General features: G+C 36.8%; 1 pseudogene; it reads right to left on the reverse strand.

Annotated features, from left to right (window-relative positions):
• Window positions 1–9,015: 9,015 nt before the first annotated feature.
• LOC123610695 lies at window positions 9,016–9,932 on the reverse strand (annotated as a pseudogene).
• Window positions 9,933–13,270: the final 3,338 nt, after the last annotated feature.

Consider the following 13,270-nt stretch of genomic DNA (forward strand, 5'->3'; position numbering starts at 1 on the left):
CTTTTACATATAATTGTCAGTGGAATTATTTTCTTTCTCCTTTTCATAGTTTATTTTTAGTGTATATAAATGTAATATATTTTGTATATTGATTTTGTATCCTACAAATTTATTGCATTTATTTATTCTGTTTCTTGGTGGAGTCTTTAGAAATTTCTATATATAAAACCATGTCATCCTTCACTCATATGAAGATTTTAAGATACAAAACAGATGAACATAAGGGAAGGGAAGCAAAAATAATATAAAAACATGGAAGGGGACAAAACATAAGAGACTCTTAAATATAGAGAACAAACAGAGGGTTGCTGGAGGGGTTGTGGGGGGGTGTGGGCTAAATGGGTAAGGGGCATTAAGGAATCTACTCCTGAAATCATTGTGGCATTATATGCTAACTTGGATGTAAATTTAAAAATAAAAAAATAAAAAAAATAAAATCATGTCATCTACATTTTTCCCCTTAGTCTATGTAAAGTTTTGCCAGTTTTGTTTATTTTTCATGGAACCAGCTGTTAGCTTCATTGATTGTTCTGTTGTCTTTTTATTCTGTATTTCATTTATTTCTGCTTTGATCCTTGTTATTTCTTTCCTTCTAATAACTTTGGGCTTCATTCTTTTTCTAGTTCCTTGGAATGTACAATTAGATTATTTATTTGAGATTCTTTTTTCTTGAGGTAGACCTGTATTGCTCTGAACTTCCCTCTAAAACTGCTTTTGCTGTATCCTATAACTTTTGGTATGTTGTGTTTTTCTCAAGATATTTTTTGGTTTCTCCTTTCATTTCTTCACTGTTCAGTAGCATGTTGATCAAATCTCCATATAGATTTTTCCAGTTTCTTTTTTGTAATTGATTTCTAGTTTTATACCATTATTTTTGGAAAAGTTGTTTGATATGATTTCAGTTTTCTTAAACTTACTAAGTCTTGTTTTGTAGCCTAACGTATGATCTATCCTGAGACTGTTCTATTTGGAATTGAGAATAATGTGTATTCTGCTGCTTTTGGATGGAATGTTCTGTATATATCTATTATGTACATCTAGTCTAGTGTGTTGTTTAAGGCTGATGTTTCCTTGTTGATTTTCTGTCTGGATGATCAACCCATTGATGTAAGTGGGGTGTTAAAGACCCCAACTATTATTATATTGCTGTCCACCTCTCCCTTTAGGTCTGCTAATATTTGCATTATATATTTTGGTGGTCTTCTTTTGGGTGTATAAATATTCATAAATGTTATATTCTCTTGTTGGTTTGACCCCTTTATCATTATGTAATGCTTTTTGTCTTACATTATAGATTTTGTTTTAAAGTCTATTTTGTCTGATATAAGTTTAGTTATCTTAGCTTTCTTTTTGTTTTCATTTACATGGAATATATTTTTTCACCCCTAATTTTTAATCTGTTTGAATCCTTACATTTGGAGTGAGTCTTTTGTAGATAGCATAGCGCAGGGTCTTTTTTTTTTTTTTTTTTTTTTTTAATCCATTTAGCTATACTTTGTCTTTTTGATTGGGGTATTTCATTCATTTACATTTAAAGTAAGTATTGATAGGCATGTACTTATTGCTATTTTGCTACCTTTTTTTGTTACTGTCTTGTAGTTCATCTCTGTTCCTTCTTCTCTTGTTCTCTTCTGTTAGAGTTTGATGACTTTCATTAATGTCATGGTTAGATTTCTTTTTCACTATTTTTTGTGTATCTAATGTATGTTTTTGCTCTTGGCTACCATAGTTCTTTCATGTAACAAACTCTATAACAGTCTATTTTACGTTGATAACAAGTTGAACACATTCTAAAACTCTACATTTTTATTCTTTTATGTTTTTGATGTCACATTTTTACATATTACATGTATTTTTAACTAATTATTGTAGTTATAATTTTACTAATTTTGTCTTTCAACCTTCTTATTAGCTTTATATGTGATTAAACCACCTTCTTTACTGTATATTTACCTTTTACCCGTGTGATTTATATTTTCACATATTTTCTTATTACTAATTAAAGCCCTTTGTTTTCATTTTTAAAAAGTTCCCTTTGGATTTCTTGTAAGGCTGGTTTAGTGGTGATGAACTTCTTCAATTTTTGCTTGTCTAGAAAACTTTATTTCCCCTTCAATAGTGAATGACAGTTTTGCCGGGTTGAGTATTCTTGGTTGCAAGTTTTTTCATTTCAGTGCTTTGAGTATTTCATGCCACCTCCTTCTGGCCTGAAAAATTTCTGTGAAAAATCTGATAGCTTTTGGGGGTTATTTTGTAACTAAAACATTGTTTTTCTCTTGCTCTCACTTTTGACATTTTAATTGTTAAACGTCATGTTGTAGATTTCTTTGGATTCATCTTATCTGGAACTTCCTTTGCTTTCTGAAGTGTTTGGTCCCTTCCCCAGGTTGAAGACGTTTTCAGCCATTATTTATTCAAAGTAAATTTTTTGTCTCTTTCTCTTCTCCTTCTGGGACCCTGATAATGTGAATGTTGTTTAGCTTGATATTGATATCTTCACTTTTTAAAATTATTTGTTTCTTTTTGCTGTTCTGTTTAGATGAGTTCCACTGCCCTGTCTTTGAGATCACTGATCCTTTCTTCTGCTTTAAGTAATCTATTGAATCTCTCTAGTGTATTTTTCAATTCAGTTATTATATTGTTTAGCTCTGTGAGTTCTGTTTGATATGTTCATTATATTTCCTATCTTTTTTCTTTTCAAATTTTTACTTAAATTCTAGTTAGTTGACATATAGTGTAATATTGGTTTCAGGAGCAGAATTCATTGATTTATTACTTACAGACAACATCCATTGCTCATCGTAATAAGTGCCCTCCTGAATACCCATCACTCATCTAGCTCATCCCCTAGCCACCTCCCTCCATCAACTCTCAGTTTGTTCTATAACTTTAAGAGTCTCTCATGGCTTTTTTTCCCCCTCTCTCTCCCACCTTGCAATATGTTCATCTGTTTTGTTTGTTAACACATATGAGTGAAATCATATTTGCCTTTCTCTGACTTATTTTGCTCAGCATAATATACTCTAGCTCCATCCATGGTGTTACAAATGGCAAGACTTCATTCTTTCTTCATTCTTTTTGACGGGTGAGTGATAGTGTATTTTATGTATATATATGTATATATATATATATACACACACATATTGTGTATATATATATATATATGTATATACACACACACACACACACACACACACACCACATCTTTATTTGGGCTCTCTCCATAGTTTGGCTATTGTTGATAATGCCACCATAAACATTGGGGTGCATGTACCCCTTCAAATCTGTATTTCTGTATCCTTTGGATAAATGCCTATTAATGCAATTGCTGGATCATAGAGTAGTTGTATTTTTAACTTTTGGAGGAACCTCCATTTTGTTCTCCAGAGTGTCTGCACCAGTTTGCTATTTTCTGCTTTTTGTTGAAGTTCTCACTGTTTATCCATTCTTCTTCCAAGTTTGGTGAGCATCTTTATGACCGTTACTTTGAACTCTTAGGTGAATTACTTATCTATGTTTCATTAAGGTTTTTTTCCCTGAGGTTTTATCTTGTTCTTTTGTTCAGAACATATTTCTCTGTTTCTTCATTTTACTTGACTCTTTTTTTGTGTTTTTTTCCCTCTGTATTAGGTGAAACAGCTATTTCTCCCAGTCTTTCAGGAATGTACTCCTGTAGAAGATGAACCTTATTGTTTAACTTTGTCCTAGCTTTTGATTGTTTCTTGAATCTTTGTCTTTGTCCAAGCAGCCTGATTTATTTTTAATAGCTTCAGTTGTTGAGAATGTGCCAGCATCTAGTTTCAGGCTGATTGGAAGCCAGACCCTTAGGCAGCAGCTTTTAGTATGTAATGTGTACAATCCTGTGGGACTGACATTGTAGATCCTGCTGGCTTCTAGACTAGGAAGTCAGGTGTTGTCCCCTTTGCAACCGTTGCAAAAATTGGGCTCCAGAGGAGGGTATAAGCCCCTTTCTGGGAGGTACAGGTGAACTGTAATAAGGCAGAGGGAGAGTATAAAAATGATGTCTCTTCACCTACATTCCCTGAGAGTATAGCCTCAAGGAAATCTTGAAACCTGCCCCTCAGGCTAAAGCTCCAGGATAATAAATAGGCCTCTTACAGAGAAAGTCTGGGAGTGTGTTTTAGTGTGCTGGCTGTGCAGTGCTCTGCAGGTGGTGGCCTGCCAAGAACTGTCTCTCCGATTGTTATAGTCCCATGGGTCCCAGGGACTCAAGCTGTCTTGGTGATCCAGGAGCATTTCTGTGTGGCAGCTGCAAATATTGGGGTACCAAATGTAAAACTTGGGATACCAAACACAAATAAGAACTCCCTTCCAAGAGACATTGGTGTTCTGGAATGTGGTAGAGGGGGAGCATGAAGATAGGGCCTGTCTTCTCTCTTGAAAGGTTTACAGTCAACTCTTAGATATGTATTTAATTAGAAGCCTACTTTTTAGGCTGTAGCTATGGTGATAAGCTTATAGGTACTTTTTGTGGAGAGACTCAGCTCCTGGTCTATTGCTTCTTGCTATGTGCTGAGGGTGGTAGCTATTTGAAAACTCTTACTTTGTTGGTTATAGTCTTGTGGGATGCATAAATGTAAGACCTGCTGGCCTTCAGAGTCAGGTGATGAAGACGTGTTCCTTGGCAGCAACTGCAAAAATCAAGGTGCCAGACAAGAGTACAAACTCCTTCTTGGGGATATTGGCAAGCTGGCATGAGGCAGAGGCCTGCGTCCCTTGGCCCCGTTCCCTTAGAGTACCTCGGTAGGCCTCTAAGAGTTTGCCAGACCAGGAGCCTGCTCATCAGGCCAGTGCTCCTGGGCAGGCAAATAGGCCCCCTTCTCAGAAAGATGGAGTGTTTCAGTTTTTGATCTGAATACTGCCCTAGAGGTGGTACTCTGCCTCTCTGATTGTTATAGTCCCTTGGGACTTAAGAATGCAAGCCACTGTAGCCTCCAGAGCCAAGTGCTCAAGAGGCATCTCCTGGGCTTCCATTGTAAAAACTTGGATACAAGATGTAAAAAAATACTAGGGCATTAGATGTATGTAAAAGTTCCCCTCCAGGAGACACGGGCACTGTGGATCATGGCAGAGAGAAAACAGGTATGGCATGCATCTGTCAGCTTTAGCAAGGCAGAGAGCAAGTGCAGGGATGTTGCACGCCCCCCCCCCACTTTTAGTGAGGCAGGGGGAGAAGGGATGGCATGTGCCCACTGGCTATCGCAAGGGAGAGGGAGAGTGCAAAAATGGTGCCCACCAGTGTCTCCATCCTTGGAGAGATTCCCAACAGGTCTCTGCCCTTTCAGTTGATGCTTGGAGATTAACAGATTAATCTGGGTACTTTCCAAACTGCTGCCTTTGCACTGGGCCCTGGGTCAAGTGAGTATATGAGTCCTTTAAGAGCAGTCTTTCAGTTTGCTACAGACTCCCAGGTTTTGTGAATGCAAGCCTTGTTGGTTTTCAAAGGCAGCTATTTTAGGAGCTTGTCTCTCAGGTACAGGTCTTTAGGATTGGAGTGCTTGATGTGGGTTACAAACTTTCATTCCTCTGGGAGAAGCTCGATTTGTGAGATCCCTCTCAATTGTGGTTTACCATGCCAGGGGCAGTAAATTTTTGGCATGTCTTAGCCTCTCCTATCCACCTTGATGTGGCCCTTTTCTCATTTGATGTGAAGCAACTGTTCAGCCAGTTTTCAGGTCTTTTTTTCAGAGGGTATTGTTCTACACGTAGTTGTGGATTCAGTGTGTCCATGGGAAAGAATGAGTTCAGGGTCTTTCTGCATCGCCATCTTCTATTTCAAAGGATTTTCTAAACAATTACGTTGTGAATAAAGATAGTTTTCCTTCCTCCTTTATAATCTGGATGGCTTTTATTTCCCTTTCTTGCCTAACTGCCATGGCTAGAAACTCTAGTACAATATTGAATAGAAGAGGTGGGAGTGGACACCCTTGTCTTGTCCCTAATTTGGAGTATAGCATTCATTTTGCCACAATTAGGTGTGATGTTAGCTTAAATTTTTCATAGATTCTCTTTATCAGGTTGAGAAAGTTTCCTTCTATTACTTGTTTTCTGCAAGTTTTTATTAGGAATAGAAATTGGATCTCTTCAAATGATTTTTTCTGCATGTATTGAGTTTGCGTTTTTTAGTTTAATGTGATGCATTACATTGATTTTCTTTCAGATATTAAACTAATCTTGCATTTCTTTGATGAACGCTTCTTGAACATAATGTATTATCATTTTTATGTAGTGACAGCTTTTTTCCCTAAAATTTGATTAGAATTTTTAAAATCCAAATTAACAAGGGATATTGGGTAGTTTTATTTTCTTTTAATGTGTTTGTTTTTTTTTTTAATGAAAGAAGTAACACAATTTTATTTAAATGTGTTAGTATAGTGTTAGACAATCTTAAAAGCTATATTCTTTTTTTTAATTGTTTAATATTGAGGGAAGGAGAGAGAGAGAGAGGCAGAGAGAGAGAGAGAGAGTGGGACAGAGAATCTGAAGTGGGCTCTGTGCTGACTGCAGAGAACCTGATATGGGGCCTGGACTTGTGAATGCTGAGATTATGACCTGAGCTGAAGTTGGATGCTTAATCCAGGTGCCCCCAAAGCCTATATCCTAAACTAATACAAGCACTGAAAATTATCTATTTCTGAATCTAGTTGACATCTAAAAAGGAAAGTTCTAATATGAATATCTGTAAGTTGATTAGTATAATTTAAGTTGGAAGATGAGCAGCTCTGGTATATTTGTATTTCTCTGGCTCCCCCTTTTGACTGGATGTACATTAATCCAACCCCATATAGCAGAGTTGGGTGGGACTAATGTATTTGGTGGTTTCACTTAAATGTTTCCACACAAGCAGCAAGGGATATGCAAGTTCTGGGACTGCGCTGCTCGTAGGGCCACCTTCATCATCTTTCTTGAACTGAAACCATCAGATAGTTAAGGTCTGCACTGCCACTGTGTATGGCCAAGTCTAGTCTAATTAGTTAATATATCAGAAATCCTTGAAAGTAATTAAGGTTAAATTATAGAAACAATCAGTTCTTAATTCAGAAAATGACAATAGATTTTTCAATTTTTTATCTGAAGATTATTTTAAAACTAGCTCTGTATCTTAGAATCAATCTTAACTTGAAATGATTACCTTTAAGTATTCTATGAGTCATGTGAACATGTATGCCAAGACTGTCTTCCTATGTGTGTTCATAGCTACATTTTCATTTGTCTATGTATAGAAATTCCAAGAAAGAGATATCACTCATTTATTAAAACGAAAAAGTATATCTAAATAGGCTCTTTATATATCTTAAGTTAACTCTTTGTAGGTATAGACAATCTATATTGCATAGGGGGCTCTACAAAGCTACATAATGCCATTTTTTTCCTCAAAAGTCATTTTAAGGTATAGCAAAATGCTAGTTTCTGCAGTGACTGAAATGAACTTTTAACTTCAACCTCTGCTGTGGTGAAGTCTGAAACCTTAAAGATTGCCATTGAAATTTGTTAATGACTTAAAGATTTGATTTTTCTACCTGCAGAATGTAGATCAGAGAATTTCCTCTCTTCAAGTTTTAAGAGTCAGCAGAAGGGAGAGATTATTATTCTAAGGCTTTGTCTTCTGTAGACAAATTCTCTTCTTTGGGGGCTGAAGAGCTCAGTTGTTTGCACACAAGTGTGCGTATAACAAAGCTCACAGGGAGCCAGCGCTTGCCTTCTGCCGCAGGCAGGAATGCGCCTCCCTGTGGAGGGTGTTGTCAAGGGCCATCTTGTGGAGAAAGCATTCTTGACTTCCATGATTACTCTTGGGCCACCATTTGAACATTATCTTAATGGATCAAAAATTAATGCTTACTGATTTGTACTTTTTTCATAGGCCTGACTTGCCCACGTTTTCCATCTAACAGTTTTACTTAAAATAATCAGTTGCCTAAGAGACTTGCTACTTCTGATTACAAAAGGCAAAAGAATATGAAATCAAAACTAAAGAAATAATGTTTAAATATGATTTAGGTGGCACTCACAAAAATTCACTTTTTATTATGTCCAAATCAAAATAATGATCAGACTAGTAAACTTGAGGGGATTTAGGGGAGTCTTTATTTTGGTGGAAATCCACAACATGAAATTATTGCAAAAAAGGCAAAGTAAAGGCTAGAGCTAAAAATAGACCATAAAACTAGATGGCAGGACAGGAGGAGCCACTCAAAGAGCTGTCTTCCTGGGATAGTCAGAGCACAGCATGAATGGACCAGTGAGCCTGCAGAGTCTTTCTCTAAACATTTTCTTAGTCAGTCTATTGCTAAAGATAATTTTGAAATTTTAGAACATGACATTTCAGGTGAGTAATAGTTACATTTTTTAGAAGTTGCAGTAAAAAAATTAATGAACTACATTGCCTCTGATATGTCTAATGTTTATCAGAAAGTAAACATGTCAGTGGCCATCTTAAAGCCACATAAAATTTGGTCAGATTAAGCACAATAACCACAATGGTTTATTTGAAACCTGGTTACTGAAAAAAAAATTCAAAATTCAGGGTATTATAAATTTTCCAAGGTTCACTGAGTATAATTCTGTATACAGGGTTTTACCCAAATGTCCATTGACATTATTATTTACACAGAAAGCTTTAATCTGAAGTCATCTCTGGCACCTTCAGAATATATAAACTATGAACTTCTGCAATGTAATTATATACTTGAAACTTGTGGCCTCAAAGTACTGATAAAACAAAGAAAAAGGTCACCTATCCGACAAGTCAGGATGATGAAACATGTATCACTAACAGCAGGTCACTTAGAAAAATCAAATAACCACTACCCTCCCCTCAAACTGAAAATAAATGGACTTGAGCTTGAGGAGAGGGAAACAATGGGTCTTGGAGTATACAAAGATTGGGTGCTTTTGCATTATCCTATAATTGCTGAGTCCTGAAACTAAAAAGTCAGAAAAACTCTGGCAATTCAGAGGCCAACGTGGGCTTCATTCATACCTTACATCTGGGATCTATAGTGGTATGTGGCTGAACAGGTAAAACACAGATTCACCATTGTGTGCCCTTTGGATTACCTCAGCCAAGATCATCAAGATATCAATAACCTGAATCTTGGAACAGTGTTTCCTTTTGACCCCATATGGAATGGTGTTTGTGACAACAGCTTCAAAGGCGGCATTATTCTGGAAATAGCTGGCCCAGAGAAGATCCTGTGGGTAAAGGATAGCATAAATTTTGGTGGCTTCTGCTGAGAGTAGCTGGTTGGAAGCACAGCAGATAGTGCCACGCATGTCAGCCATGTTGTCCACAAGGATAGCCATGTGGTCCTTCATGTGGCCCACAGGAACCATCCAGTCCACTTCATTTGCATTCTTTTTCTATTTGTGAATCAAGGCAAATTCCACATTTACCTTGTCTGCAATTGATGTGACCCTTTTAGCTCCTCTGGCATCAGGTGAACCGATAATACAGTTCCTCCACTTGGCGGTGTTCTCCTGAATCCACTGCAGGACTACAGGCTCCGCGTACAGATTATCCACTGGAATGTCAAAGACTCACTGGGTCTGAGAGGCATGCAGGTCCATGGTGAGGATGTGGTCTGCCCCAGCAACCAAGAGCATATATGCCACAAGTTTCACAGACATCAGAGCATGGCTCTTGTTCTTTTTACCTTGTCGAGAGTATGGAAAACCTGGGGTCATGGCAGTTACCCTGGATGATGGACGACGTGATCTTGCAGGCGTTGATCACGATGAGGAGCTCCATCAGGCTGTCGATTTCTCCACGCCACCCTGGATGTTATAGACATCTTTGGCTTCACGCTTTCACTGATCTTGACTCTGGTATCCTGGTTGCTGAACTTCTTAGTGACCACCTTGCCCAGCTTCAGGCCCAGCCAGTCAGCCACACACAGGGACAGGTCCTAGTGTGAGCTGCCGCTGAAGAGCATGTGACTGGGCGTGGCAGAGATGGCCGCGACTCGGGAGCGGGAAAGCACGCTGTCCCTGTCCGGTGTTGATGTCAGGGTGAATCTGGCATTATATAATTGTCTGTGAATTATTTCTTTTTAACTTTTTAGGAGCATATGTGCGGAAATGGTATTATTTTTTCCTTGAATTTTGGGAGAAATGATCTGTAAAACTATTTGTGCCTGGAATTTTTGTTTTGTGGGAAAGTTAACTACAATTAATATTTTTCATAGATAAAACTTTTATATCTTGTGTGGCCATTATAAGTTGTGGCTTTCGAGGAATTTGTCCATTTCCTCTAAGTTGCCAAATTTATTGCCATAAAGATGTTCAAAATGTTCCTTTATTATCTTTTAAATATTCTTAGAATCTATAGTTATGTTACTTCCCTTACTCCTGATATTGGGACAACTAGTGTCTACTCTCCTTTATTCTCTCCTAATAGACTGCTTAGAATGTATGTCAATTTTATCTTTGTTATTAAAGAACCAGTTTTTGGTTTCATTGTTTTTTTGTTTTTGTTTTTAATTTTGATTTCTAGATAATTTAGGCTCTGAAGTTTATTGTATTTCTTTTTTCTATTTTGGAAGCTGATGTCATTGACTTGAGATGATTCTCATTTTCCAGTATTAAGCAATAAGTGCTTTAAATTTCTCCCCAGGTACTGTTTTTTAGTGGCATCCCACACGTTTTGATATGTCATATTAGTTTTATAGGGCTGCCGTACCAAAGTGTTATAAACTGGGTGACTTAAAACAAAAGAAATTTTATTCTCTCACAGTTCTTGAGGCTAGATGTCATGAATCAAGGTGTCAGCAAGACCATGCTCCCTGTGGGACTCTTGGTACAGTCCTCCTTACCCCTTCCTGGATTCTGATGGTAGCAGTGATCCTTTGTGTACATTGGCTTGCGGGTGCATTATACTGGTCTCTGCGCCTGTCATCGTGTGATGTCTTTTCTTCGTGTGTCTCTTCTCTTCTTGTAAGGGCACTAGTCATATTGGATTAGGGCCCACCTTATCCAGTATTATCCAGTTTAATATTATAATATCCAGTATTATCTCATTCTGAGTTAACTAATTATACCTGTAATGACTCTATTCTCAAATAAGGTCACATTCAGAGATGCTGGGGGGGTTTAGAACTTGAATATAATTTTGGAGGAAAACAATTTAACCCATAATAATTGATTGTATTTTCATTCTGTTCAAAATACATTCTAATTTTTCTTTCTACTTTTTTTTTGACCTGTGGGTTATTTAAAATTATGTTTCTTAGTTTTTAAATATTAGAGATTCTTTCAATTTAATTAAAAATTTTTTTTAATGTTTATTTTTTAGGGATATAGACACTGTACGAGCGAGGGAGGGGCAGAGAGAGAGGGAGACACAGAATCCCAAGCAGGCTCCAGGCTCTGCACTGTCAGCACAGAGCCTGGCTTGGGGCTCGAACCCACGAACCATGAGATCATGGCCTGAGCTCAAGTTGGACACTTAACTGACTAAGCCATGATTTGGGTTTAAAAAACAATTTTCATGTCTTAATTTTTGAATATGTGGAATATATTTATAATAACAGTTCTTTTTTAAGTTTATTTTATTTTTGAGAGAGAGAAAGAGAGTGAGCGCACAGGCGGGGGTAGGGCAGAGAGAGAGAGAGAGGGAGACACAGAATCCAAAGCGGGCTCCAGGCTCTGAGCTGTCAGCATACAGCCCAATGTGGGGCTTGAACCCACGAACCGTGAGATCATGACCTGAGCCAATCATGACTGAGCCACCCAGCACGCTTGTAGTAACAGTTCTAATGTATTTGTCTCCTAATTCTAACAGTGGCTCTGGTTCAGTTTATATTGATTTATTTATTTTCTCAGTGTGACTCATATTTTCCTAGTTTTTTGGTGCCTGGTAATTGTTTTTCAGTTTTATTGAGGTATTATTGACTTATAAGAACTCTACATATTTAAGATATCCAATGTGAATGGATACATATATATACACTGTGAAATGATTGTTGTAATCAAGTTAATTAACATATCCATCATATAATTTTTATCTTTAAAGTTTGATTTGGGTTTAAAAAAATCTTCCTTGTCTTAACTTATGGACACATGGAATATATTTGTAGTAACAGTTCATTCTTTCAGTTATCCCCTTTTTTGGGTAAGAAATCTTAGCAAGTTTCAAATACACAACACATTACCACTAATTATAGTATCCATGCTGTACATTGGGTCTCCAGAACTTCTTCATCTTATAGCTGAGAGTTTGTACCCTTTGACCAACATCTTCCCATTTACCCCCACATCCCCAACCCTTGATAACTACCATTTTACTCTCTGCTTTTATGAGTTTGGCTGTTTTCGATTTCACATATACGTGAGATCATGCAGTATTTGTCTATTTCTGTCTGGTTTATTTCACTTAGCATAATGTCCTTAACGTTCTTTTATGTGGTCACAAATGGCAGGGTTTCCTTCCGTTTTAAGGCAGAATTAACATCACACTGTATAAACATACCACATTTTTCTTTATCCATTCCTCCATTAATAGCTATATAGGTTGCTCCCATAGGGCTACTGTGAATAATGCTGCAACAAACGTGAGAGTGTAAATATCTCTTCAAGATAGTGATTTTATTTCCTTTGAGTATATACATAGAAATAGGATTGATGGATCATATGGTAATTCTGTTTTTTCATTTTTCTGAGGAAACTCCATACTGTTTTCCCTAAAGGCTATACCAATTTACATTACCATTAACAGTGTACAAGAGTTCCCTTTCACCACATCCTCATCAACACTTGTTATCTTTTGTTATTTTGATAATAGCCATACTAATGGGTATGAGGTGTTATTTCATTATGGTTTTGATTTGCATTTCCTGGATATTAAACCTTCTTATCACATACATACACACACGAATGCATAAGTAGGGTGGGAGGCAACTTTTGGAGGTGATGATATGTTTATGAGATTGATTATGGTGATGACTTCACGGGCATATGTTCATCTTCAAACTCATAAAGTAGTATGTATTAAATATGTGCAACTTTTTGTATGTCAGTCATAGCTCAATAAAGTGGTTTTTATTTAAAAAGTACTTTACTAAAAGCATACTTTACTATAGTTTTAGTAGGGTTCCAGAAAATATTGTAATTAGATGCATATGGTCGGTCTACCATATTGAAATAGAGTCAACATTAGTAACTATTAACCGTTTTTTTAACTTTATTGTTTTAATTTATATCCAAATTAGTTAGCAAGTAATTATTAACATTCTTCTAAGTATTCTCAGGATAA

The sequence above is a fragment of the Leopardus geoffroyi genome, chromosome C2, assembly GCF_018350155.1.
Source record: "Leopardus geoffroyi isolate Oge1 chromosome C2, O.geoffroyi_Oge1_pat1.0, whole genome shotgun sequence".
NCBI classification, from domain to species: domain Eukaryota; kingdom Metazoa; phylum Chordata; class Mammalia; order Carnivora; family Felidae; genus Leopardus; species Leopardus geoffroyi.